Consider the following 26250-nt stretch of genomic DNA (forward strand, 5'->3'; position numbering starts at 1 on the left):
TTGATCAATAGTTTGGAACCCAGTGTCAGATACTCTCCTTACTGGGGAAGAACTGGGTGGCCTTTAAATTAGAAAAATAAACAAGCTTAAAATATATCAATGACTATCCTATGTGTACCTGAGATTCCACAGCTCTGCCCTGGATATTGAAGGATTACAGAATGGGCTCAGGGGTGGGGGTGGGGACGGTGGCCACAAGCTTCATTTAATTAATTAATTCATGGGCGTGAGACCCAAATAGAAATGAGGAGACTTGCTGTAGTTGGAAGTTTTTCTATGTCCTGCCCGGTCCCACAGCTGCTCAGACCCAAATAAACACACAGAGGCTTAGCTCAATTACGAATTGCATGGCACATGGCAGGCTTCTTGCTAGCTAGCTCTTATAACTTAAATTAACCCATTTCTATTAATCTATAAGTTGCCACATGGCTGTGGCTTACCTGACTGCTGGCATGTTGTTCCTTCGGTGGCGGCTGGTGTCTCTCTCTGCCTTCTTCCTCTCTCTCTGGATTTCCCGCCTGCCTCTAAGCTGCCTTGCCATAGGCCAAAAGGCTTTATTTATCAACCGATCAAAGCAACACACATTCACAGTATACAGAAAGACATTCCTCGTCAACTTGCCACTCAATCTCCAGTCTTCAAAGCCCAGTGATCTCGGATTCAAGTAATCGTTGCTACAGGTTTGGAAGGAAGATAATATGCCAGATAGAACACTCTCTGTACCGAGCTTCCTGTGGATTCTTACATTCTGACCTAATGTCTGAGCCAAAAGGAATAATCACAAAACAGCAGTGGGTTTAAAGGTGAGGGAGTCAAGGGCACATCACAGAGGCCTCTGTCCTACTCAAAGTGGCTTTGGTCCCAATTCTCGAAATAGAAGAAATGATTTACGTGTTGGAAAGTTCAAGCTGATACAAGAGGTCTGCATATAGCACTAAAACTTAAGTCCCAAAGGATGAGCTCAGTTTTGTTTTTATTTTTTTAAAACATATATATAATTAAATCTGGGTATTTCACATTTTTTAAAAGAACTGGCATACTTTATTTTTTCTCATTTTCTTATTAGTTTTTTGAGAATTTCATAAAAGTGTATTTTGATCAGATTCATCCCCCCCTTTTCTAGATTTATTTATTTATTATGCATGCAGTGTTCTGCCTATATGCCAGAAGAGGGCACCAGATCGAATTATAGATGGTTGTGAGATACCATCTGGTTGCTGGGAATTGAACTCAGGACCTCTGGAAGAGCAGTACTCTTAACCTCTGAGCCATTTCTCCAGCCCTCATGCCCCCTTACTTTAAAATTTAATTTAATTTAAAAAGATTTAGTTTTATTTTATATGTATGAGCATTTTACCTGCATGTATGTATGTGCAGCACATACATACAGTACCTGCAGAGACCAAAAGAGGGCACCAGATTCTCTGGAATTGGAGTTTCAGACATTTGTGAAACAAGTCCGGACATGGGTGCTGGGAACAGAACTCAGGACCTCTGCAAAATCAGTAAATGCTCTGCTCTGCTTCCTTCCTTCCTTCCTTCCTTCCTTCCTTCCTTCCTTCCTTCCTTCCTTCCTTTCTTTCTTTCTTTCTTTCTTTCTTTCTTTCTCTCTTTCTTTCTATGACAGGGTTTCTATCCTGGAAGTCACTCTGTAGACCAGGCTGGCCTTGAGCTCACAGAGATCTACCTGCCTCTGCCTCCCCAGTACTGAGATTAATGTGAGTCTCACTAAATGCTCCTAACTGCTGAGTCATCTCTCCAGCTCCTGTTTGTTCCTTTTTGTTGGGTTATTCTTATTATGTTGTGGAAATTCTGATGGAGTCATTTATCAAATAAGTGATTTACAAACACCTTCCCTTAGGTTGTGGTTGTCTTTTAACTTTCTAAGTTTATTTTAAGTAATATATCAAACATAAAAGTTATACATGTTAATGGGGAAATCTTGTATTTGTTTTAAAACACATATATGATATATTGATACTATATATATAAATATATATATATATAAATATATATATATATATTATAATGTTTAAATCTGGTTAACCATATTTATCCACTCAAACATTTACCATTTCTTTAAAGTGAATTTTTTTTGAAATGTGTAATATACCTTTTAATTTTCTTTTTTTTTCATTTTTTTTTAAAGTTTATTTCTTTATTATATATACACAGTGTTCTGTCTGCATGCCAGAAAAGGGCGCCAGATCACATTACAGATGCTTGTGAGCCACCATGTGGTTGCTGGGAATTGAACTCAGGCCCTCTGGAAGAGCAGCCAGGGCTCTTAACCTCTGAGCCATCTCTCCAGCCCCCACCTTTTAATTTTCTTTTTCTTTTTTTTTTTTTTTTTCTTTTTTTTTGGTTTTTCGAGACAGGGTTTCTCTGTGTAGCTTTGCTCCTTTCCTGGAACTCACTTGGTAGCCCAGGCTGGCCTCGAACTCACAGAGATCCACCTGGCTCTGCCTTCCGAGTGCTGGGATTAAAGGCGTGCGCCACCACCGCCCGGCACCACCTTTTAATTTTCTTAATGGCTTCTTTGGAAGAATGAAACTTGATTTTGATACAGCCCAATGTAACTCTTAGAAATTTATACATAGTGCCTTTGGTGTCATGTCTAACAAATGTTTACACAACCCAGGGTGATAGAGCCTCTTTTTTTCCTAAAAGTTTTATAGTTTTACTATTTAAATTTGGTTGTGATCCATCTGGAATTGTGTGGGGTGTGGGGTGAGGGCTTCCTCCTTCTCCTCCTTCTCTCACATGAATGTATAATTATTCCACTCACTGAATGCTTAAGACAGGAACTGTTGCTGGCTCGAGAGTCACATGACACAGTGGTATCAGGGCCCGCGCTGACTTGCAATGAAACCGAATCTTGAACACCGTCTCCAGCAGAGTCATAACCCGGCTGAAGTTATGGGATCCATTGTCATTCGCTAGGAACTATCTGTCTGTTCTGCATCAGCTGGACAGGCAAGCTGAAGGTGTGGCAGGGGTCACTGCCCTGCACCCTGCTCACCTTGCACAGCCCCACTACCCTCTGCGGGCCCCCCTAGGGATGCCGTACTGCCTCCTCCTGCAGGGAAATTCCACAGCCAAGGCCTGCCTGGGCTACAGAGTGAGTTCAGCGCCATTCCAGATGACTTTCTGAGAACGTTGCTCCCAAACAAAAGATTTAAAAAGGGCTAGAGTGTAGCTCTGGGGTACAAAGCTTGCCTAGCACGCGGGAGGCCAGAGGTACAATCCCAGTACTGAAAGAAAAAAAGTAAAGAAAAGCAGAGTTCTGACATCAAAACTACTTTTTTTTTTTTTTTTTTTTTTGGTGCGTGTTTTGTCAGAGCAGCCGGCTGGAGCCTTTTCTGTCTCACCAAGCCAGGCGCTAAATCCAGAACCTCGGCTTAGCGGACCAGGGCAGCAAACTGGGCCTTGTCTAACTTCATCTTAAGGTTCCTTCGCAAACACAGTCCCTAGAATCCCGTCTGAGGAGGCTGGGAAAATCATGTACTTCCTTTGGAGTGTGTAAGTACACCTTCACACGGGTCACGCGCTGCACCTCGTCTTTGGGGCTGAATTTAGACATTTAGAAGCAATGAGGGCACTGAGGTGGCTCCTGAGGAGAATGAGAAGTGTCTAAGTCAGGTGACTAGCTCAGGGGACTCCATCATAATTTCCTCAGACAACACAGGCCCAAGCTCTCTATGGGGGAGTGAGAGGAAGGACTGCTTTTACTGGCAAAGAACACTCATTTAGTCCCTATGTTATTTGTCTAGGAGGAAATTCCAGCTCAGTCATTTGAAGGACTGTCTTGACCCGGAGTTGTGTGTACTAAGTCACTGAGAGCCTCATTGAGTGCAGAGTTGTCTATAGGGACTGCCTGGTTAGCCTAGTTACCCGCTGGCCTCGGCGGCTGGTAGCGTGTTCCCTTCAGGTCTCTCAGTTCTGCCTCCAGGGCTGCTTGCTGAGCATGGAGCCAGTTTGCCGAAGTCCATTTCCTAACTCACTGCCCCTTCACGCCGCTCTTCCTACCCACGCCTCTGGTTTCTATCGCTCTAGGACTGACATCTGCTCTCAACTTCATCAAAGCTCCCGATGAGAAATACAAAGCTTGGTTTCCTGGATGAAATAAGGGGCTGGGAAAAAAAATGCAGGGGACACCAGTACAGTTAAAAGCTTCAGTCCGCGATCACACTGTTGTGGCGACGAGATGACGACATCGCTGGAATGCCCTTGCCCCACACGTATAAACACACACAAGGCATCTAATTTCTGCAGAACCGGGGACTATTCCACCCTCCGCACCCTTGCCAGCCGTGGAGGCGAAGGCTGGTGCTTGGAAGTTCTTGTGGGTGCTACAGTCTGTGTGACTTTGCTTCTGGAGCTAAGTCTTGTGTGTGACTTGTGGAGATGGCTGGCGTCCAAAGGAAACAGGGATTTGTGGTGAAAAGCTGGATGGGCGGCTTGCTGGCTCTGCTTCAGTGGCCGGGCCACCTCCTCAGCCAAGCTGCCAGGCGACGTTGGGTTTCCCTGAGGCTTTTGGGAAGGCTGGCCCAGGTTTCCAAAGCAAGTTCTTTGTCACTGTTTTCCTTGCTGGGTGATTAGCAAATCTGCTCTTCCCACGAGGTGAGGTATGACCGAGGGGTGCACTTCCCACATGCACGGGATGACTGAGGGGTGCACTTCCCACATGCGCGGGATGACTGAGGGGTGCACTTCCCACATGCACGGGATGACTGAGGGGTGCACTTCCCACATGCACGGGATGACTGAGGGGTGCACTTCCCACATGCACGGGATGACTGAGGGGTGTACTCCAGTCTGTGTCCCACATACTTCATCTTCCTATCAGCCCAGCGCCCCGGGCTGTTTGCTGAGCCCAGAAGGAAGAAGAAAGCCCAGATTGCAGGGCAGCCTCACCCTGCAGTCACTCCTGTCTCTCCTTCGATATCCCCTCAGCCTGGAATGTCTGGCTTAGTCTGTCCTATCCTGATGAAATCCTACTTATTTGCAGAAGCTCAGTGAAGGCATCGCATCTTCTAGCAATCAATTCACCCTTTGTCCCCAAACCCTTGTCCCCACACTACGGCTTTGTGGACCTATCTTTATCATATAAACCGAGTAGTTTATCTGCCTAATACAGGAGTTAAAAATCAAGACACGTAGGGTGGTGCTCTGAACGCAGGAATAACAGTGACATCTTGATGTATTATTACTCATTATCCAGTTAGCAGATGCCAGGCATAATGCTGGGAACTCCTGCTTGTGACATCATTGAATCCCCACCACACTTTTGTGGGAAACTATTGGTCTTATCCTATAGTTGATGATGAGTTGTTGGGTGGGGTGTATCGAGCTTTTATTATCTGCTTGAAGTCCCATGAGTAGTAAAGGTGGAGCTAAGATTCGAATCCAGACTGTACCACATTTAAAAGAGCACCCCTTTAGTGTTTTAAGAGCGTTTCTGAATGCATGGCTGAATCTCTGTTGATACACAGGCACTCCTTCTCTTGGATAGCCCAGTATCTTAGGCAGGAACGCTTCATTCTTTGGACACTGGATCGTATGACAGTGACTTTGGCCAGCTGCCTCTCTTGTCCACGGTATCTTTCCTTCTAATTTGGAAGGCAGAGGGGATCAAAAGGTCTTCATGATGTGCTTAGATATGCTTAGAAAAACACTCATCTCAACATCAGGCCAGCATCCTGTCATGGCCACAGTCGTGGCTTACTGTAAACCCTGAGGGCTGGTGCTGTGAAGCTGATGAGCACACTGACTTTCATTTGTCCTGAATCGTTAGAGCACCATGAGGATCTTTCCCCTGCCTTCCTGGTGGGTCCTTACAGGATGTGGAAGGATTAGGGATAGGGAATATGTGATGAAGACAAGAGGGGACACTTGGCTCTCTGCATTGATGCCATTACAAACAGAATCAATATCAAAGGATACGTCTGAAAGCGTGAAGGAAGTTGACACTGTTGATGACATTTCCTCCTTCCCCACTAGCTTCCATACCTGGCAGAGCACCTGCCACATACCTGATGTTCCTCTAATATTTATTTGTGGAAATAAATCTACATTCTCTAACACCTGACATCTCTATGATCTTTCATGAACTTTTCAAAGGCATTTTTTTATAGCCATTGTTTCTGTTGATCCCTGGATTCAAACAGCCAGTGCTCTCAAGCACTGAGTCATCTCTCCAGCCCCTCAACACTTAAGCTTTTTACCTGAAAGCAGATTATATTTAGTTTGTCCTCTTTCTGACTGGTAACTGGTCCTGTTCACTCCACTGTGAGGGCTGCCTTTTGTCATTTTATGTTAAAACCATTCTATCCGTGGTAGTTGTATTGCCCTTGTGAATTTGTGCTGGTCTTGCTAGGGATCTTCGTGTGCAAGAAAAGTTAGAATTTTTATTTCCCAAGTAATTTTTTATTGGTTTATGCTCATGGTAAAAGCAATGGGTTTTGCACTGGCTGGTTTTGTGTGTCAACTTGACACAAGCTAGAGTCATCAGAGGAAGGAGCCTCTGCTCAGGAAATGCCTCCATGAGATCCAGCTGTAAGGCATTTTCTCATTTAGTGATCGATATGGGAGGGCCCAGCCCACGGTGGGTGGTGCCATCCCTGGGTTGCTGGTCCTCTAAGAAGGTGGGCTGAGCAAGCCATGGGGAGGAAGCCAGCCAGTAAGTGGCTCCCCTCCACGGCCTCTGCATCAGTTCCTGCCTTCAGCATCCTGCCCTGTTTGAGTTCCTGTCCTGACTTCCTTCAGTGATGGACAGTAATGCCGAAGTGTAAGCCAAATAAACCCTTTCCTCCCCAACTTGCTTTTTGGTCGCGGTGTTTCATTGCCGCAGCAGAAAGCCTAACTAAGGCAGGTTTCATAATAACATTTTGTACACACATATATTATATACCTTGTCTTATTTACTAGCCAATACCCCTTCCTCTTTCCACACAGTCTCCCTTCTGTTTCCATTGTGTGTGTGTGTGTGTGTGTGTGTGTGTGTGTGTGTGTGTGTGTGTAATCTAAGTTCCATATGAGAGAAAGTGTGATATCTGTCTTTCTCACTCTTCCTTACTTTGCTTAACTTGGTGATTGCTGATTCCATCCACTTTCCTACAAATGCCACCCTTCCTTTGCTCTTTATGGCTGAATAAAATCCATCATGTGTACATACATGCACACACACACACACACACACAATCTTTATCCATCCGTCCGTTGATGCATTCTGAGACGGACTTTACAGTGAGGCTGTTGTGAACAGTGCCACAGTGCAGAGACGAACGGACAATCCTGTGGTATGCCGGCTTGGATTCTTTGGTGCATGTGCTGAGGAAGCACCTGTGGGGGCCCATGGGAGTTCTACCTGCAGGTGTCTTAGGAGCCTCTATACTGATCTCCATGTGGCTGCACCAGTTCACACCCCAGCAGCACTGTGTAGCGCTCCTTCCCCACCCCCAAGCCTCAACAACTGTGTTTTGCTTGGGTTTTTTTTTTTCCATAACCATTCTGAGATATAGTTTTGACTTGCGTTTCCCTCCTGGCTAAAGGATGTTGAGAGCATTTTTCATTCATCTATTTCCTAAATTACTTCAAACCAACACACCCTTATCAAGTCGCTACTATGGTAAGCTTCAGAGGCTGGCAAAGCATGACTCATGGTACACTGAAATTTATCCTTGCATAAAAGGACTCAGCCCTGGAGCCATCAGGGCTAAGAGCTTCGAAGCTTCCAGAGCAGCCTCAGAGAAGAGATTTTGATGGGCATATCGCCACAGTAGTGGCATTTGAGCTAAGGTAGGAATGAGGTGTAGTGAATTGTGGGAATTCCCTGGGTGGGAAGCTGTGGGGGTCCCTGCAGGAGGCATACAGGGAAGTCAACCCTGGGAAGAGATGAGAATGAAAACCCAGTGCAGACAGGCTTCGTCAACCTGGATCAGACTTTGAGGAGTCTAATGCGAGGTGGTTCACTGTCAGCAGATTTAAAATAGTATACTTTGGGGAAAGGTGTCCAGGCTGCAATCGGTCTAATCAATTCCAGGTGCACGATAAAGCTTAAGGTGTGACTACCTAGAAACTCTTATGTGGTACATGTGACCATGAGGGTGGGTTCTATAGCTAAAAGGCCTAGAATCTAGTGTGGTACCTACCAATAGCACAGAAGTCAGCAGGCCATAAAGCACATGTGACACCTTCCCTAGGAACGGATAAAGGTCTAGGGAGGGAAGAGTCAGGGATAATCATTCCGGGGAATTTGGGTGAGGTCTGCCTCTATAGTAAAAGGTGGGTGAGGTCTGCCTCCCCAGATAGCAAAAAGGTCACCAGGTCAAAATCCATTCTCAGCTTTCTGGATGGAATGTAGGTATTTGATTTGTATCTCTCCCATTGAGGAGACACCCCTACAAGATTAACATTGCTGGTTCTCTTTGTGCTTCTCTGTGAGTACAAGGACCTCTGTGCCCCCAACAGGAAGCATGGTCTGTTCAGAGCTGGAGGCATAGTTCTGGAGGAACGTGAATGATACATATGAACAAATGAGCTGGATCCACGCTCCTCACTGCAGAGGCTCCTGGATAGACTGAGGCATGGTGTATTTGGTGGGCTGGAGGGAGTCCAGCAGAGGTTGGGGAGGAAGCAGAGTGGGAGCTGAGCTGAAGCCCTTGGGACGCTATAAGAGTGACCCATGTGAGGTGCCTCACGCATCACACACCTTCTGACTTTTGGCTTGACATGTGACACCCTGCTAGAGGCTGGGTCAGAACTAAAGGGCCAGCCCGGGCCAGGCCTGTGGGCACTGCATTCCTGCAAGCAGGCAGCACAGAGGTGGAGGTGCCCTTGTAGATGTCTACTCTGCTCAGCAGGTGCACAAAGGGAGGAGGTCGCAGGGCCCCCGTGGAGATCAGGAAAGCTTTTCTCATGGAGGTGGTGCTTGAGCTGACAGCTATGTGCTGGGAGAGAAAGAGGTGGGGGAGGGGAAGTTGTCAGGAGGAACAGTGCCCCGAGGCACATGGACCTGAACTTTCACAGGACAGGCTCTGTTCTCTTTGTTTTGTTTTTGTATAATCATTTTTTTCCTTTTTTTTGCTTAAGGTAATACTTTTCATTTGCAGAAAATGGATAATGAAGTACAGAAGAACAAAAGAGAAAAGGATCTACAATCCTTTACCTAGACATAGTAATTTTGAAAATCAGGTGGGCGTTTGTGATGGCTGATCTTCCTCATCAACTTGACTGCGTACAGAGTCACCAGACACCCAGACGTGTGTCTGTGAGGATGCTTCTGGAAAGCATTAACTGAAAGGAGATGGTCCGCCCAGAACAAGGCTGGCACTATCACGGGCTAGGGATAGGACCCAGGCTGAGTACAAAGGAAAAATAGGAAGCCAGATGAGTGCTGGCATTCACTGTCCTCGGCTTTCTGTTCCACCGAGACGTGAGGAGGGAAGGAGTGCCAGCCTCATGCTCACACCACCCCAGAGCCACTGCGATTGTTCTGTAGCAGAAGAACTGTGTCCTACAATCTGCAAGGAAGATACATCTTTTCTCCCTTGAGTTGCTGCTTGTCAGACATTTCAATAAGATAAAGAACATATAGTCTCTTCCCACCTTTATGTGACTGTGTGTGTGCTTGAATAACAAATGAGTGTGTGTACGTGCATAGTACACTGCATGTATATACCTGTGTACACACATATAGCAATAGCATAAGCAGACCTGTGTAAAGAGTCTGCTGGTACATGCCTATTTTATCTCTTTCTCCGTGGGATAGCCTGCTCCCCTAGCTTTAAGGATGAAATAAGTTTACATTTCTTTAATGTCGAAACAGTGCTAACCTAGAACATGTTCAGCCCAGCCTAATAGGACAGTTCAACCTTCCTTTGGGGCTCCCCAATAATTTCTAGGGATATACAAGAAGTCCTTACATATTCTTGGGTCTGAGCTACGTTGACTGCTTCCCATCTGCTCACTGACAATGTACGTATTTAACTGGGAAAGGGAACTGTGGGTAGAAGATTCAGTCCAGCTAGACAGTAAATATATCCCGGGCTAGTAAGCTTGTCTCTCAGCCATTGCTTTGTCCCCGTGCTCCAGGTAACAGTCACCACACAGTGGGTGTTCAAAACTACGCTAAGTAAATGGGTGAACTACAATTTCTACTTCTTCAGACAAAGAAAGTTTTTTGAACATTTTTTGATGTGCCCAGTAGGAATGCACACATAACAAAAGGAATCTTCATCTGTGGCAGATTTAAAGATAAGAACCTTTAAAAAAACAAACAAGATTTCCATGGAATTCAGTGAGCTCTCCAGCATCAGTCCAAGCAGACACCAGAAGGCTACTGGCCAAGGCTTGCAAGGGATTCCTGGCTTGGGAGGGATGTTAGACCAAGTGATCACTCACAACTCTTCCAGTGTCCAATTCTGCCACTGATTACTTTTTACTTATCTTTTCTAATTTATTATTCACAGTAACTAAGCAGATTGCAGAAGACTCCAGAGAAGACATAGTTATAAATGAAAACCATATTCCGATGGGATCCAAGTATCTGTGGATAATAAATGAAATTTCTTGAGAAGCCTGCAGCATGTTATTTGATAAAAGGCAGATAACTTTTAAACAATGGAATTTTGAGAAATATTAAATGTCAGGATGTGTTTAAACATTTGTTTTTTAATTTAATCTACCATACCCAAAGTTCATATCAACAAACAAAATAGCCAAGAATTAAGACAAATAAAATGAATTCATTTATCTTTTCTTTTCTTTTTTCATTTCCTTTTTCTTTTTTTTTAACCGAATCTCATTGTGTAAACTTCTCATTTCAAAACTCAGCCCTCATAGGTATATGCCACATATCTGGCTAATAGATCTTTTTTTCAGACACTCTAGACAGAGGTGAAGAGACGGCTCAGTGGTTAAGAGCACTGGCTGCTCTTCCAGAGGACCCTGGTTTGATTCCCAGCACCCACATTATGGCCCACAACCATCTGTAACTCCAGTTTCAGATCTGATGCCCTCTTCTGGCCTCTGCAGGCACCAAGCATGCATGTGGTGCACAGACATGCATGCAGTCAAAATACCCAGATGTATAAAATAAAACAATTAAAAATCTTAAACAAAGAAAGCCCAAATGTTTTCAGTTTGATGTTTGGTTGGGAAATCTGAGCTCAACACAAACATTTCATTAGTCTTGTTATGGTTCAAAGTTTGTGTCTATTCCTTCATTCAGAAACTATATATAGGGGGAGGAAAGGAGGCCACAGTGAACACCCACAAAGAATAAGACTGTAGGTTTGAATAATACCCCAAAGAAAACAAGATTGCTGCATATTGAACAGATTTTTTTTTAAAAAAAGGCATCTACTAAATAAAATCTTAAATGTGAAAATTGTAAAAACATCAGCTATAATTATCATGTATGGAACTACTGCTCTATTTAAATGTTTGCTTCTTCTAGAGTTCTTATGCATACACATTTAAATTTTTAAATTTTGTTATTTGTTTGTGTATGTGTGTGTGTGTGTGTGTGTGTGTGTGTGCCCATGTGCAACACACACACACACACACGTCATAGGACAACTTGTGGAGGTAGGTTATTCCCTTCTAGCATGTGGATTCCAGGGATTGAACTCAGGTCACCAGGCTTGGCAGCAAGCACCCCGACCAGCTTAGCCATCTCACCAGCCCCGTGTAAATGTTACATAATTGTGATATTTCTGTCGGAGCTGTTTTGAACTTTCAATCATTCATCGATAGACTGGTAGGAATATCTTACTTTGTTGGGCTAGAAACCTTGTTCCCTAGAATTTTGTTACCTGTGTCTTAGCCTTTTTTTTTTTTTTAATGTGTTAAATGTAACTCCTGAACTGAAAATAAATTTGAACATATAGGCTGTGGTTAAAAACAACAACAAAGTCTATTTTTAAAATTTGAATTTGGCCAGCATCACCTCCAGATTATAAAATTAGACTACAGCTTGCCAGCTGGGTACCCAAGATGGCACCAGACATCCTATGGTTGGCCACTGGCTGTAATGCCATACCTAACCTTAACATAACTGGTTACTTGCCTACTGTTTCTTTGATGACCCGTTCCCCGGTTAGTCTCTGTTTAGGTCACAGAGGTATCGCCAGGGCCTATTGTTCCTGGTACAGTCTTGGTTCCTGTGAACACAACTTAAGTAAGTGACTTATTTACTGGGAGACTTTGTTAGTGGAGTTGTTGGGATCAGAGCCTGGCCCTCGACAGCCCTAAGAACCTGGGCTCAGCCGCCCATCCTCAGTATGCCAATTAATTAGATAGTGCGATATGAAAAGCAGAAAAAGATTTATTCAATGTGGCCACATGAGAAAAGGAACAAGGCAGGACTAATTTCACTCAGACGTCTGAAAAAGGCGAAGTGTGTGAATGCTGATCTTCACGTTAAGTTGAGAAGCCTCCGGTACTGGAAGAGGAAGGCTCCGAGTGCCCATCTTGTATCTCTGGGTTCTTTGTGTCTCAAACAAAGGACAGAGTGAGACATGGGATACTAGTTGTGAAAGCAAAGATCTAGTTAAATTGAGTCAAAGTGTAGAATCCACTCTGCAGATAGGAGCAGGCTCGAACCAGCATGTGGCCCAAGAATCCCATTTTCCACTCCCAAGGGAAGGGAGGAATTCTCGGAAGGGCTGGACCTTTCTTTGTAGGTGATCCTGCTGGTGGTGGTGGTGGGGGGGGGGGTTTGCACAGTCCTTGGGGCAGTCGGAATCTTTCTTGGTTGCTGAGTCCTGGAGTTGAGTTCCTTGTGATTCAGTCACCGGCATATTAGGCATCTTATCATGTCTCCCGTCCTCTTGGCATTTCTGAGAGTGGGAGAGGGAGGGTTTCAGGAAGGCCCAGGCTTTCTTTCTATGGCGCCATCCCAACCCTCCGTCCTGAGGGCTGTGGAAAAAAAAAATAGCCAAGTCTGAGCATGTGCAGTTTTCCAGCACTGGTTAGTAAATGTTGCCACTTGGCCTCTCGCACCTGAGACAATCCTCTGTGGTGTTGTGTACTTTTCCCTCAGAGCCGGAATCACACTCTCTTCTCAAACATTTACCCGTCTCATGTCTGTTCTTCCCACACCCACTTCATGACCACAGGAACCAAATCTGTTTTGTTCACCTCTTTGTGTGGCTCACAAAGGGCCTGGAGCCCTGGAGGCATTTCCCCAGTAAGTGTGAGGTTAGTGACCTACAAGCTGACCTTATTGCAGAAGTGCCACACACTAGTAACACGGGTGTCCCATCGATCAAATGAAAAAAAAAAATTACACACCTTTTATCAAGGATGGCTACTGTCTGTGAATGGGCAGACGCTCTTGCATGGGAAAAGCTCCCTTTCCCAAGGGTGTGGAGCGCTCGCCCAGCTGCTCCCTTGGCCCCAGGCCATCACTCTTTCCTCACCTGTGAGTTAATGGGAAGGAGGATGTTACCTTTCCAACTCCCAGGAAAGTTATCCTTTGCTCACTCATCACCTGCCCTGAAATCTCTGTCAACCTCTTCCTCTGCCACATTGACACGTGGGACACATTGGAGGCTGATTGTATGTGGACACTGGGTAGGGAGGGTGTGTCTACCCAGGAAGGAGGTCAGGTCCCCAGAGAGATGTTCTGATCCCTAGCATATCTCAAGAACATGAACAAATTAACCAACAGAAGTAGGTGCTGTAGGTGGTGGTGGGGACTATGATAATGAAGGCCATGGACACCTGAGAACTGCTGTCAAGTTCAGAACCCACGTTGGTGTGTTTGCTTAGGGTGTGGGCCTGGTTTCCAGGTTACTGCTTGTTCTTAATCATGAGCCAGAGCGTGTGGTGTCATTTGTTCCAGGTGAAACTACACTTTCTCTACCCCATTGTGAGCTTTCTCACCTTGGAGTGTCTGCAAGAACAGTCACTCAGAATGTCTATTGGAAACCCCACTCCTGCCCAGCTAATGCCAGGGAGGTGATATCACTCACGGCATCCAGACACTTCCTGGAAGGGGTCTCTACAAGAGTCTGGTAACTTCCATTTGTAATTCACCTGATTTTCTGTTTCTTAGAAATGCAAAGAACACTTTCCATGGCCCAGTGAAGAGAGGTGGGGGCAGAATGAAGTGCCCATGGCCTGGAAGAGGTGAGTGGGCTGGCAGATAGAGGTTCTCAACACCTCACAATTGCAAGAATCTGAAATAGACAGTTTGGCTAATCTCCCAAAGACATGGGTGTCTAAAACCTCGATGAAAATACCTGGTGGTATGATTGAGCATCCTTTGGGAATATGCCCAAGAGCGGTATAGCTGGGTCTTGGGGTAGGTTGATTCCCAATTTTCTGAGAAACTGCCACACTGATTTCCAAAGTGGTTGTACAAGTTTGCACTCCCACCAGCAGTGAAGGAGTGTTCCCCTTGCTTCACATCCTCCCCAGTATGAGCTGTTGCTTGTGTTTTTGATCTTAGCCATTCTGACAGGTGTAAGATGGAATCTCAGAGTCATTTTGATTTACATTTCCTTGATGGCTAAGGATGTTGAATATTTCTTTAGGTGTTTCTCTGCTATTTGAGATTCTTCTGTTGAGAATTCTCTGTTTAGGTCTATAGCCCATTTTTAAATTGGATTATTTGTTTGCTTTTTTTTTATATCTAGTTTCTTGAGTTCTTTATGTACTTTAGAGATCAGCCTTCTGTCAGATGTGGGGTTGGTGAAGATCTTTTCCCATTCTGTAGGCTGCTATTTTGACAATGTCCTTTGTCTTTTCAGTTTCATGGGTCTCATTTATTAATTGTCCATCTTGTTGTCTGTTCTACTGACATTTTATTCAGGAAGCTGTCTCTTGTGCCAATGTGTTTGAGGCTATTTTTCACTTTCTCTTTCACTTGCTCAACTATGTTCATAGCAGCTTTATTCATAATAGACAGAACCTGGAAACAACCTAGATGACCCTTAACTGAAGAATGGATAAAGAAAATGTGGTACAGTTATACAATGGAGTATTACTCAACTGTAAAAAAAAATGACATCATGAAATTTACAGGTAAATGGATTGAACTAGAAAAAGTCATCCTGAGTGAGGTAACCCTGACCCAGAAAGACAACTTTGGCATGTAGTCACTCATAAGTGGATAGTAGCTGTAAAGTAAAGGATAACCATGCTACAATCCACAGCCCAGAGAGGCTAGGTAATAAGGAGGGCTCAAGAGGGGACACTTGATCTCCCTGGGAAGGGAAAATAGAAGAGATCTACTGGTGGACTGGGGCTGGATAGTGATGAGAACTTGAGGGAATGGATTAAGGGGTAGATGGATGAGGAGAGTACTGAAAGAGATAACTTGAAACGGGGAGATTTTAGGGATCAAGTAGAAATCTGATGCAAGGGAAACTTCCACAAATCTACAAGGATGACCCCAGCTAAGGCTCCTAACAATAGTGGATATGTTGCCTGAACTGGCCATCTCCTGTGATCAGATTGTTGACTACCCCAATTGTCATCAGAGAGCCTTCATCCAGTAATGGATGGAAACAGAGACCCACAGCCGAACATTACCCCAAGATTGAGGAATCCTGCTGAAGAGAGAGAGAGGAAGGATTGTAGGAGCCAGAGGCATCAAGGACATCAAAAGAAAACCCACAGAAACAGCTAACCTGGCTCATAGGAACTCACAGAGTCTGAATCAACAACCAGCGAGCATGCATGGGACCGACCTAAGCCTTCTCTCTATATGTGACAGTTGTGTAGCTTGGTCTTCTTGTGGGACTCCTAACAATGGGAGCAGGGGCTGTCCCTAACACTTTGGCTGGCTCTTGGGAACCTATTTCTCATACTGGATTGTCTTTCCCAGCCTTAATACAAGGGGAGGTGCTTAGTCTTACTGCAACTTGATAATGCCATGCTTTGTCAATACCCATGGGTGGCTTTCCCCTTTCTGAACAGAAACAGAGGAATGGATTGAGAGGGAGGGCAGAGGGGAGGTGAGGGGAAGGAACAGGAGAGGAGGGAGGGGAAACTGTGGTTGGGATGTAAAAGAAATAAATTAATTAAATTTAAAAAAAGAAGAAAGAGAAGACCTGGTGGGGCTGCAGCCTTATCCCTACAGCTATTTGCAGAGGAATAGGTCTTTCTTTACTAGTTTTGGCTGGGTTTTCCTTAGGGTGGACTGCTGGGCAGCAGGCCTGAACCCAAGTTCAGCCTGTTCCTCAGCACATCAGGGTGCCTTGTTCCCCTCAGGGCTGCTCTGTCTGTGTGGACACTGACTCTTCTTACAAAGCAAAGCTTGGACTTGGCTTCGTTCACAGGTGTAAAACAATAAGGCCTGGATTCTGTAATGAGAACATTAGTCAACCAGGGTACAGCCAGCATGTCCCTCCCCAATACCTCAAGTCCCATCTTCAAGGCATGAATGTTCTCACTGCCATTTCCTTCCTCGTAGAGAGTTCAAAGATTTAAAACATTTAGGGGCTGGGGAGATAGCAAGCGTAGGACCCTGAGTTCAAATCCCAGCCTCCATGCAAAAAACTAGGTGTGATAGCACATGTTATAACTCCATTGCTGGCTACATGGAGATGGGTGGGTCCGTCGGGCTCACTGGCTAGCCAGCCTAAATTAATCAGTGAACCCCAGGCTTCAGTGACAGACTCTCTCAAAAAAAAAACAAGGCCGACAGATCCTGAGGACGGCCCTTGAGTTTCACATCTAGCTTCCACAGTGCACACGCATGACATGTGCACATGCACATACATGAACAGTCATATTCACCCGCATGCGTATACACCAACGCTTTGAAATGTTTAAAGAAACAATAGGTAAAGTAGCTATTTCAGCCTTCTATCTGATGACCCTCTTGACCTCGCCTTGAGAGCTGGAGATCCAGGACACAGAGAAAATTGTTTTATTAATCTTCCCCAGCTTTTCAATGACTTCAGTGGAAGCCATGGTCTGAAGGGATTTTCAGATTAACTTGGCCAACCCTCGGCATTGCCCATTGGGGCACATGGGTCCAGAAATGCTGTCTCCTGCTTGAGATCCCACAGCCAGGAAGAACAGGAGATGCACCCAGGACCTGGGGTCCTTCTGAGGTCCAGCTCAGGCCTCAGACTGCTTCCCCAGTTGCCTCCCGCCTCACATCTAGCTGTGGGTATTTTGATACATTCTGTCCCCATGTCTTCCTGGGTTGTCACCAGTGCACAGTGTCCTTTGTGTCAACAGTTCTTCAGAAAAGCGCTGCCCAACCTTTGTTTGCTTGGAGGTGTGGTGTCTGCCTTGGGCAATGTCTTGGAAATGCGTGGGGGACTCTGCAAGGCACCCGCTGTGCCCTTCCTGGCACAAGGACTGGGGTGGTGATGTCACTCATGCTTGAACAGAAAGAAGAAGCAAAACTTGTTTCCAGGGTCCAGAAGTGCACGCAGAGGCCATCGTGTGGTGACCAGTCAAGGGCCAGTCAGGTCTCTGGAACTCTTGGGAAAACCATCTTCTCCAATCTGGGGGGGAGAAAGTACAAGGTTTACAGGGCAAGAGAGATGGCTCAGCAGTTAAGAGCACTGGCTGCTCTTCCAGAGGACCCAGGTTCAGTTCCCAGAACCCATGTGGTAGCTCACCACTGTCTGTAACTCCAACTCCAGGGGATTTGATACACCAATGCACATTTAAAAAAAAAGTTACAAAAAAAAAAAAAGGAAGTACAAGGTTTGTAACTCATACGAGGAAAGCCCTGGTGTTTTAGTTACTCTCCTGTTGCCATAACGAAACACCACGACCAAGGCACCTTATAGAAGAAAGAGTTCATTGTGTCTTACAGTCTCAGGGGGAGTCCATGAGCGCTGTGGCAGGAAGCACAGCAGCGGGCAGGCATGGAACTAGAGCAGTAGCTGAGAGCTTACATCTAATCTACAAGCAGGAGTCAGAGAGGGCTACCTAGGGATGGCATGGGCTTTTGAAACATCATAGTGCACCCCTCCCCCCAAGTAGCACACTTCCTCTAACCAGGCTACGCCGCCCAATCCTTCCCAAACAGTTCCACTAACTGGGGACCAAACACTCACATTTATGAGCCTATAGGGGCCATTCTCATTCAAACCACCACACCAAGTTGTAACCTCAGAGCACCAGTTCCCACACCGTGCCACGCTTACTCCACTACACACTACAGGAGGTGCCCCTGTTCTGTGTGCAAACGTCTACTCGTCTCGTCCTCTACCCAAAGTGGCAGCATCAATTATTACCTTAAAGAGATGAGTGAAGCTCTGCGCTGCATCCAAAGGCACACAGCCAGAAAGTGGGGCGTCTAGAGGTAAGCTGGCTTACCCTATGCTTCAGTTCCCCAAAAGCTAACACTTGCTTTTGAAGACATGGCCCCAGGGCTCCCCAGAGTTGAGGCCACTTGCGGTTGAGTGGCTAGCTCCAGGTAGGTGCTGCTGGGTTTCTGTGCTTCACGTTCAGACTCCAGAAAGGGACGGAGGACATTTGCTTATCTCTCCCCTGCGGTGGTTACTCTCGATTGTCAGCGTGATGGAATTCAGAGTCATCAAGGAGACACAGACAGCTAGGGAGGGAAGACCTGCCCTGAAAGTCGGTGGTACCACGGACTGAATAAAAAGATAGAAGGAGGAAGTCACCTGGGGGCCAGCAGTCATCTCTCTCTGCTTCCTGATTGTCTGTGGAGGCGAGCAGCTACCTCGGTTTTCTGTCACATTTCCACGATAGGCTGTGTCTCCTCTTGAATCAGGGCCCTTCCTTCTTCAAATTACTGTTCCCAGGTGTTTTGTAATGGCAGTGAAAAAAGTAACTGATATATCCCATTTCTGGTCCCACTTCCATGTCAGGGGGAGGAGGGAGAAGGCAAGCAGGTCCAGCCACCTCCATCCACTCCTCCTGATGTTTGTACCACAGACCACAGTGATGGAAGGGCCTGGACTATGGTGCCATGGACTGGAACATTGTCACAAGGTTTCAGCCCTGGGTTCTGGCACACAGCTGTGCTTATTCCAGAGAAGAAAGAGGGATGTTGCTTACAATGTTGAGTGTTTGAGTTCATTTCAGCAGGGAAGCATAGTCTCCAGGGAATAATAGTAAAGGGGGATTTAAAAAGTTCTTTACACCTATCTGGCACATGAGTAATATATTGTTGCCAAATACAACATATAACATTGTCCTCTTCCAAGATCTTAAACAAATATATTCCAGAAATAATTTATCTCTATCTTGAAAGATTGTGCTTGTTTCCCCTGGTATCAGGGTAATAGGAAAATGTGACAACCCTGTAAAGAAAGTCAACTTTTGAGCAATATTGGCATGAGACTTTTAAAAAGGGTTCATTCATTTTATTTTATGTGCATGGATGCTTTGCTTGCTTGTATGTTTGTGCACCACACAGGTTCCTGATGCCCCTGGAGGCCGGAAGAAGGCACCAGATCCCCTGGAATTGGGATTAGAGACGGTTGTGAGCCACCATGTCAGTGCCTGGAATTGAACCTGGGTCTTCTGCAAGAGCAGCCAGTGCTCCTAGCTGTTGTGCCATCTCTCTAGCTCCCCAATCATATTAATTTTTTCACCATATCATTAGGAATTAAAAATACAATCTGTCATAAGAAAGCTCATAATGAAAGATGTGGTAGGGAAGCCACCAATCTTTATTGTGAACCCTTTTTAAAGATAACAGCAACAACAAATGAGAACGTCCAAGTTTTACACTTTCTTCCTTCTCCCTTTTTTTTTCCCCCTCTTGGTTTTTTGAGACAGGATTTCGCTGTGTAGCCCCGGCTGTCCCGGAACTCACTCTGTAGACCAGGCTGGCCTAAAATGGACAGAGATCCACCTGCCTCTGCCTCTTCTGGGATTAAAGGTGTGTGCCATCACTAATTGGCTGTTCTCCTTTTTTTTCAATGTCCTGGTGCCAAGGATTAAACCCAGGGCCTTGTATGCCCATTAGACAATTGCCTTGTCACTGAGCTATGCTCCCAGTCCTTAAAACAAGTCACTTTCTCTTCTTTTCTTTGTAGAGGGGAGCCCAGAGTGAATCCTGCCTAGAGCACTGGGAGACCGAACCCAGCAAAGAGTGACGAATGCTGCAGTTGAACTCAGGCCCAGCTCTGTCATTTGCTGACCAGCCAAGTAGCTTTCAGTGTCTAGCCTCTCTCTCATTCCTCAGCACAGGACACGCAATCTCAAGGGAGGAATGTGTTCTATCCTAGTGTGGTAGTTTGTATGTAATTGGCCCCCATAAGCTCATAGGGAGGGGCACTATTAGGAGGTATGTCTTTATTGGAGTGGGTGTGGCCTTGCTGAAGGAAGTGTGTCACTGTGGGGGTGGGCTTTGAAGTCTCCTATGCTCAAGCTATGCCCAGTGACATAGTTCACTTCTTGTTGCCTTTGGATCAAGATGTAGAACTCAGCTCCTTCTCCAGCACTTGCTTCCTATGTCTGCCTGCACACTGCTGTTGTCCTGTCATGATAACAATGGACTAAACCTCTAAAACTGTAAGCTGCCATCCCAGTTAAATGTTCTCCTTTATAACAGTTGCTGTGGTCATGGTGGGTGTCTCTTCGCAGCAATAGAAACCCTAACTAAGACAACTATGCTCACAGTTACTTTGTAGTCTGTGTTTTCAGAACAGTGGATTTTTTTTTTTAAAGAATGGTAGTTCTTATATTTGAACAAAATCAAGATCAGTGGCCTCTGCTGGATCATTATGTCTGGACATTGTTGGGTCTATGCTTCTTTACGGCAGCTGTCATCTTCTGGTGCTGAGCTATGGCCTCCTTCTCAGTCAAGAGTGCAACCTGCGCCCAATGGCCACACTCCATTTTATTTACACTCATCTTGCTTTGGGGTTTATGGAAGGGTATGACTTCAAAAACAACCTTAAGAAGCATCTGTGAACAGCCATGGTGTCTGCATTTGCCGATTCTGTCGTGCATATGCTTACACACACACAAACACTGCACACAAACACATACGCCATACACAGTAAATAAACATTTATAGGAATGAAAGAATGCTTGATAAAATAGGAGTATTCTCTCATACCATCTTGGCAAATATGGGGACTTGGGAATGTGTTCCCCGAGCCTAGAGATTGACATCAGCATGAGCTTTCCTGAGGGAACCAGGGCTTGAACTCAGCTTATCAGACTTGTACGACAAGCACTCTGACCTGCTAGGCAGTGTCACCAGCCTGGGCCATGTCACCAGCCTGGGACAAATCCTTTTGTATCCCAAACTACAGTTATAGAGTTAACCAATAAAGATTTTTGTTTGTATATTTTTTCTCCTGCATTTTCTAATTAAGATATTTTTGTTAATTCAAGGTCATTTAATTTGAAACTTTTGTTACTTGGGATCTTACTGAAAAGTAATTCTCAGGTTCTTAAGACCAGGAAAGGACTTACAAAAGAGCCTTTTGAAGTCACAAAAACTCCTCCTAAAACCTACAGGGCATACAAATTTCACTGATATTTTAACAATAAGTGAGCAGGTAAGCTTAGACTCACACCATGCCATAAACACCATGAATATAATTTAGATTCAATCCTTTTACTGAGTTGGTAGATTTATTTGCTATGTTGCTTTGTCTCACAATGCTAAAAAATGTTAAAAGCCAATGAGTAGAAGGGAGATATAAAAAGCATGTAAGTATGAAAGATGCTGTGATAGGAAAGTATTTTTGTAAACTAAAGTAAGATTTTGGCCTAAGGTAAATTGACTAAATTTTTCCAAAAACAAAAAAAGAAAAGTCTTAACACAAAGCCAAAAAACATAAGCATTACAAAAGGTCCAAGTTGGTCACAGGAGTTTTGTGAAAGATAAAACCCAAAGGTAGTGTGTACATATGGTTAAAGCTCATTAACTTCTAAGGTTCAAATTCTGTTTAACACAGGGAGATTTGCTTAAGGTATTCATCTGTTCTTGGTAATGTTTACACAAACTACCTTAAAAAGCAAAGAGTTTGTGCTTTATCAAGATAATCATGTTTTCTGCCATGTTTGCCAACTTTCAGCTACTTAAAAAGCTGAGTCGTAACAGAATCAGGACTTACTTTTATTTTTAGTTTTTGGCTAAAGCTTGTCTAAATGCTTACTCAAAAGTTCAAACTAAAATCCATTTTTTTAAAGGTTTTATTTATTTATTCACCTATTTATTTATTTATTTACCTATTTATTTTTATTTTAGATACACTGGTGTTTTGCCCGCACATATGTCTGGATGAGGGTGTTGGATCCACTGAAACTGGAGTTACAGACGGTTGTGAACTGCCATGTGGGTGCTGGGAATTGAACCCGGGTCCTCTGAAAGAGCAACCAGTGCTCTTAACTGCTGAGTCATCGCTCCAGCCCCCATTATTTATTTTTTAAGGTTAAAAAAAAAGAAGAGTCTGTCTGGTTGTTCAGCAACCAAAGCCTGAAGGCCTAGCCCAAGAGGATGAAAAGAAGAAGAAAAATGACTTTTAATGTTCTGGTCATTGTCCTCCAAAGGCATCAGGGAATTAGAGGACTTGGCTAGAAGAGCCCTGCATTTCTGGTAAGTTACTTTTCTTTTTGATCAGAGAGGTTGTGTTGATCCCAAGAGCTGGACTCCAAACAGCAGACATATCCTTTAAAGAGGAGAGTCACTAGACAAAAAAATGTCTCCTAAGTGTCCAGGGATGGTCGCATGGTCAACAAGACCCTGATCTAAATGGTAGAAATGGTAGAAGAGAAAGAAAATTCTGGAATTCTCCTTATACATCCCTGTGAGTAACCTGCACAGAGTCTCACCCGACCTTCACAGCTCAGAGGAAAGAGATGAGTTTTGTTCAACTACCTAATCTTGAATCCAGGAGGGACATGTAACCAAATAATAACAATAATAAGTAACACTAAAAAACAAAATTTGAGTCAGATTCCCTTCCTGACCCTGTTCAGACATGGGACTTGGCAATCCTAAAAATACAAAAACAGTCATTAGGATCACCAGCTTCAGTCTTACACCTCTCTCAGTCTTACCAAGCAACCCAACAGCCATCAAACTCCATGAAAATGCTAACTGGGCTCACCTCCGGAAAGTGTAGGCTATTGTCCAGCCAGAGCTCAAAGAGAAACAAGAGAGCCCATTAAAGCAGTGTCTCAGTTAGGGTTTCCAATGCTGTGAAGAGACACCATGACCATGGCAACTCTTATAAAGAAAACATTTAATTGGGGTGGCTCATTTATAGTTCAGAAGTTCAGTCCATTATCATCGTGGTGGGACATGATGGTGTGCAGGCAGACAAGATGCTGGAGAAGTAGCTGAGAGTCCTATATCTTGCAGCAACAGGAACTGGTCTCAGATACTGGGTGGTATCTTGAGCATAGAAAAACCTCAAAGACACCCCCCCCCAGTGACACACTTCCTCCAACAAGGCCACACCCACTCCAACAAAGCCGCACCTCCTAATAGTGCTACTCCTTATGAGATTATGAGGGCTAATTACCTGCAAACTACCATAGACAGATAACCAATGGAGGTCATAACAAGGGGCCATCTTCAGGTCAGTAACTCCTGTCCATGGCACACAGCTCTGGACTTGTTCGAATGGGAGGTGTCTTCCTAACATCTAAGTTCACCTGTATTTGTCCTACCAGACAAATCCTTTCTTGAAAGACAGAAATCCCTTCAAGATGTTTTATCCTTCTCTCAGAACTAATTTGCCTGGCTCTGAGTATATAAAATCCATCCAGCTCTGTTCAGTGTCTAGTACTGGAAAAGAGCTCCATCACCCTCCATCACAGCTGGGTTTCTCATGGCCAACCACAGGCCTCATTTGCACTTTACAGCAGTCCACAAAATACGTATCTTAATTCTTCTTTCAGGTCTCAGACCCCAGAGAATCTGCCCCCCCCCCCGCCATTCCTCAGGACATCAATGGGCAACTGACAGACATGTCTTATGCCCGTTATGAGTCCCCCAGAGACCATTAGGAGTCCGAGTTTGTATGCAAAAGCAAAGAGCCTTTATTGCAAGCCTGAGCTTGGGCTTCCTGTCCATTCTGACCCAGCAATTGGATCAGGGGGAGCACTGAGCTCAGTTATGGCAGGGTCTTTAAGGAGTGAAGGATCGGGGGTAAGGGAATTCTGGATTCGGATGGGGGTTGAACTCCTGATTGGACAGGAGTGAGGTAACAGAAGTCTTGTCAAACAGATTGGTACTGGTGTTGCTGCAAGGAAATTGGCAACCTATATACAAGTGATGTAAGCTATCCTTTATGTCTTGGAGCATCTAGTACTTGTTTGTCTCAGTTCTAATTGGTCTCCCACAGGGTACAGTTTGTGCCTTTCCTGGTTATTGTAATGGTGAAGCCTAGTCCCAGTATTGTTAGTCTGCAGCCTGTCATGGCTGCACTGATGTTAAGTTAGGCCTCTTCCCATGAATTGACCATATCTAAGTCTGTTTCCTGGTTTGAGTCTTCCCTGCCTTAGAGAGGTTTCTGAAGGAAAAATGGAATCCAAATTCTCTGTCCCCATGGCACAAGTTCTTACCTTCCTACCAATTTCCCTAGCAGGTGAAGGTTTCCTCTTGCTGTGAAGGCAATACAGACCCCATCTAAGGGTAGGGCCACCATATTGTACCACCTGCTGTATTCAGTTCCAGAAAGGACCTCAGGAATGTGCCATGACAACTCGAACAGATGCAGGGCAGTATGCTCCAGCAGACATTCTGTCTGTGGTTTATGGCCCTTGAAGCTATCTAGATAATCCTGTCGAAAAGTCCAGATAATCCTGTTCAGCTGGGTGTGGTTTCCCACCAAAAGTCTAACTCAATGGTTTCAAATGTGGCTTCACTCTGGAAGTCTAGACCAATAGTTTCAAAAAATCACCTTGCCCCATATTCCTTCTACCCAATCCCAAGCATGTAATTCCCCGCTTGCAGTTTTTCCCTATAAAAACTCTCTACACCTGGGCTCGCAGTTGCCGCCACATTTCCTTCCATTCGCCTTGCGGTGGCCCAGGTTGAACCTGACAATAAAAGGATCCTTAGGTGCTTGCATCAGAAACTGGCTCCTTGGTGGTCTCTGGGGGTTTCGAGAAACGGGTACAGCATTACGTCAGGCCTTCCGCCCTCCTCTTTCCTCTCAATGCCAATGTCCATTGTCCCTCTAACAGGATTTCTTATCCTGCTCTGCATTTCCAGTCCCTGCCTTCTTCAACGTTTGTATCTTTCAGAATTCAACACACCTGGCCAGGACAACTCCTGAGGAAACTTCTCCAGACGGCTTTAGACTGCCTTGGCTCCTAAAGCTCCCTTCTTAATTCTGCTTTGTGCTTTGGGCTCTTGTTTTGGCTCTCTGGGTACTATTGATGTCCTTCAGATTGCAAGCCAATTGAGTTCCAGATGGCATTTTCTCATGGATAACAGCCATCAAGACCTGTCTCCTACCATCAAGGACCTCTCGGTCTCCAAATGGTGTCACAGTGTGGCCTTCCACACCTTATGTTAACGACCCCCTCCCATTTCCAGCATGCCTTTTGGGCCTTCTATGCATTGTGGTTCTGGAACCATGATGATGAATCAGCAATGCTTCCCCTTCCCCTGAAGCCCCTCCAGAAGTGAGATTTGTGTCCCTTGTCAATGATTTGTTTGACCTTGTTGATCTACCAGGGGCTAGAATGGGGGTTAGGGATGTAGAGACAAAAGGCCAAAAATAAAAGTCCTACACTTTAACAATCAGCCCAAGACCATTTATTTGGAGCCTCACTCCTAATGACCATGACATCTTACATAAATGAGGGGTCTCAACAAAAACAACTTTTACTGTAAAATCCACTAATTTATTTTTATTTTATTTGTTTTTTTATTTTTGGAGACAGGGTTTCTCTGTGTAGCCCCAGATGTCCTGGAACTTGCTCTGTAGACCAGGTTGGCCTGCAATTCACAGAAATTTGCCTGCCTCTGCCTCCCAAGTGTTGGTATTAAAGGTGTGTACCACTACTGCCTAAGAAAACGAGAGTTCTGCCTGATGCCTCAGATATAGACTCAAGTGAATCCCAAGATGATAAGACCATGTAACTTCCCTCAACCGCTACAGAGGACTCTCACCCGCCTCCTCGAAGTTGCCTCCTAGTCTCTTGCAGTAGAGTAAATTCTCTCTGTCTGTGCTTTGCCACATTCGTTCACTGCCAGCATCACTGGTCTTCCACGTGCTGTTTTACACAGCACACAGCTGGCTCTCCTGTGTCCAGCTCTCGGCACTCGGCTGACAGGGCCCAAATGCAGTGGCACTAGTAGCCCATGTGTGGAGG

At 45.0% G+C, this 26250-nt stretch overlaps 1 long non-coding RNA gene across 1 annotated transcript in view; it reads left to right on the forward strand.

Moving 5' to 3' along the window:
- LOC128106327 (uncharacterized) overlaps positions 1 to 25623 on the forward strand; it is a 90470-nt gene extending 64847 nt beyond the window's left edge. The window contains exons 2-3 of the long non-coding RNA XR_008216658.1: positions 22166 to 22513; positions 25174 to 25623. This is a non-coding gene — a long non-coding RNA (uncharacterized LOC128106327). The remainder of the gene's footprint in view (positions 1 to 22165; positions 22514 to 25173) is intronic.
- Positions 25624 to 26250: the final 627 nt, after the last annotated feature.

This window comes from Peromyscus californicus, unplaced genomic scaffold, assembly GCF_007827085.1.
Source record: "Peromyscus californicus insignis strain IS unplaced genomic scaffold, ASM782708v3 Scaffold_9__1_contigs__length_137607984, whole genome shotgun sequence".
In the NCBI taxonomy this organism is placed as follows: Eukaryota; Metazoa; Chordata; class Mammalia; order Rodentia; family Cricetidae; genus Peromyscus; species Peromyscus californicus.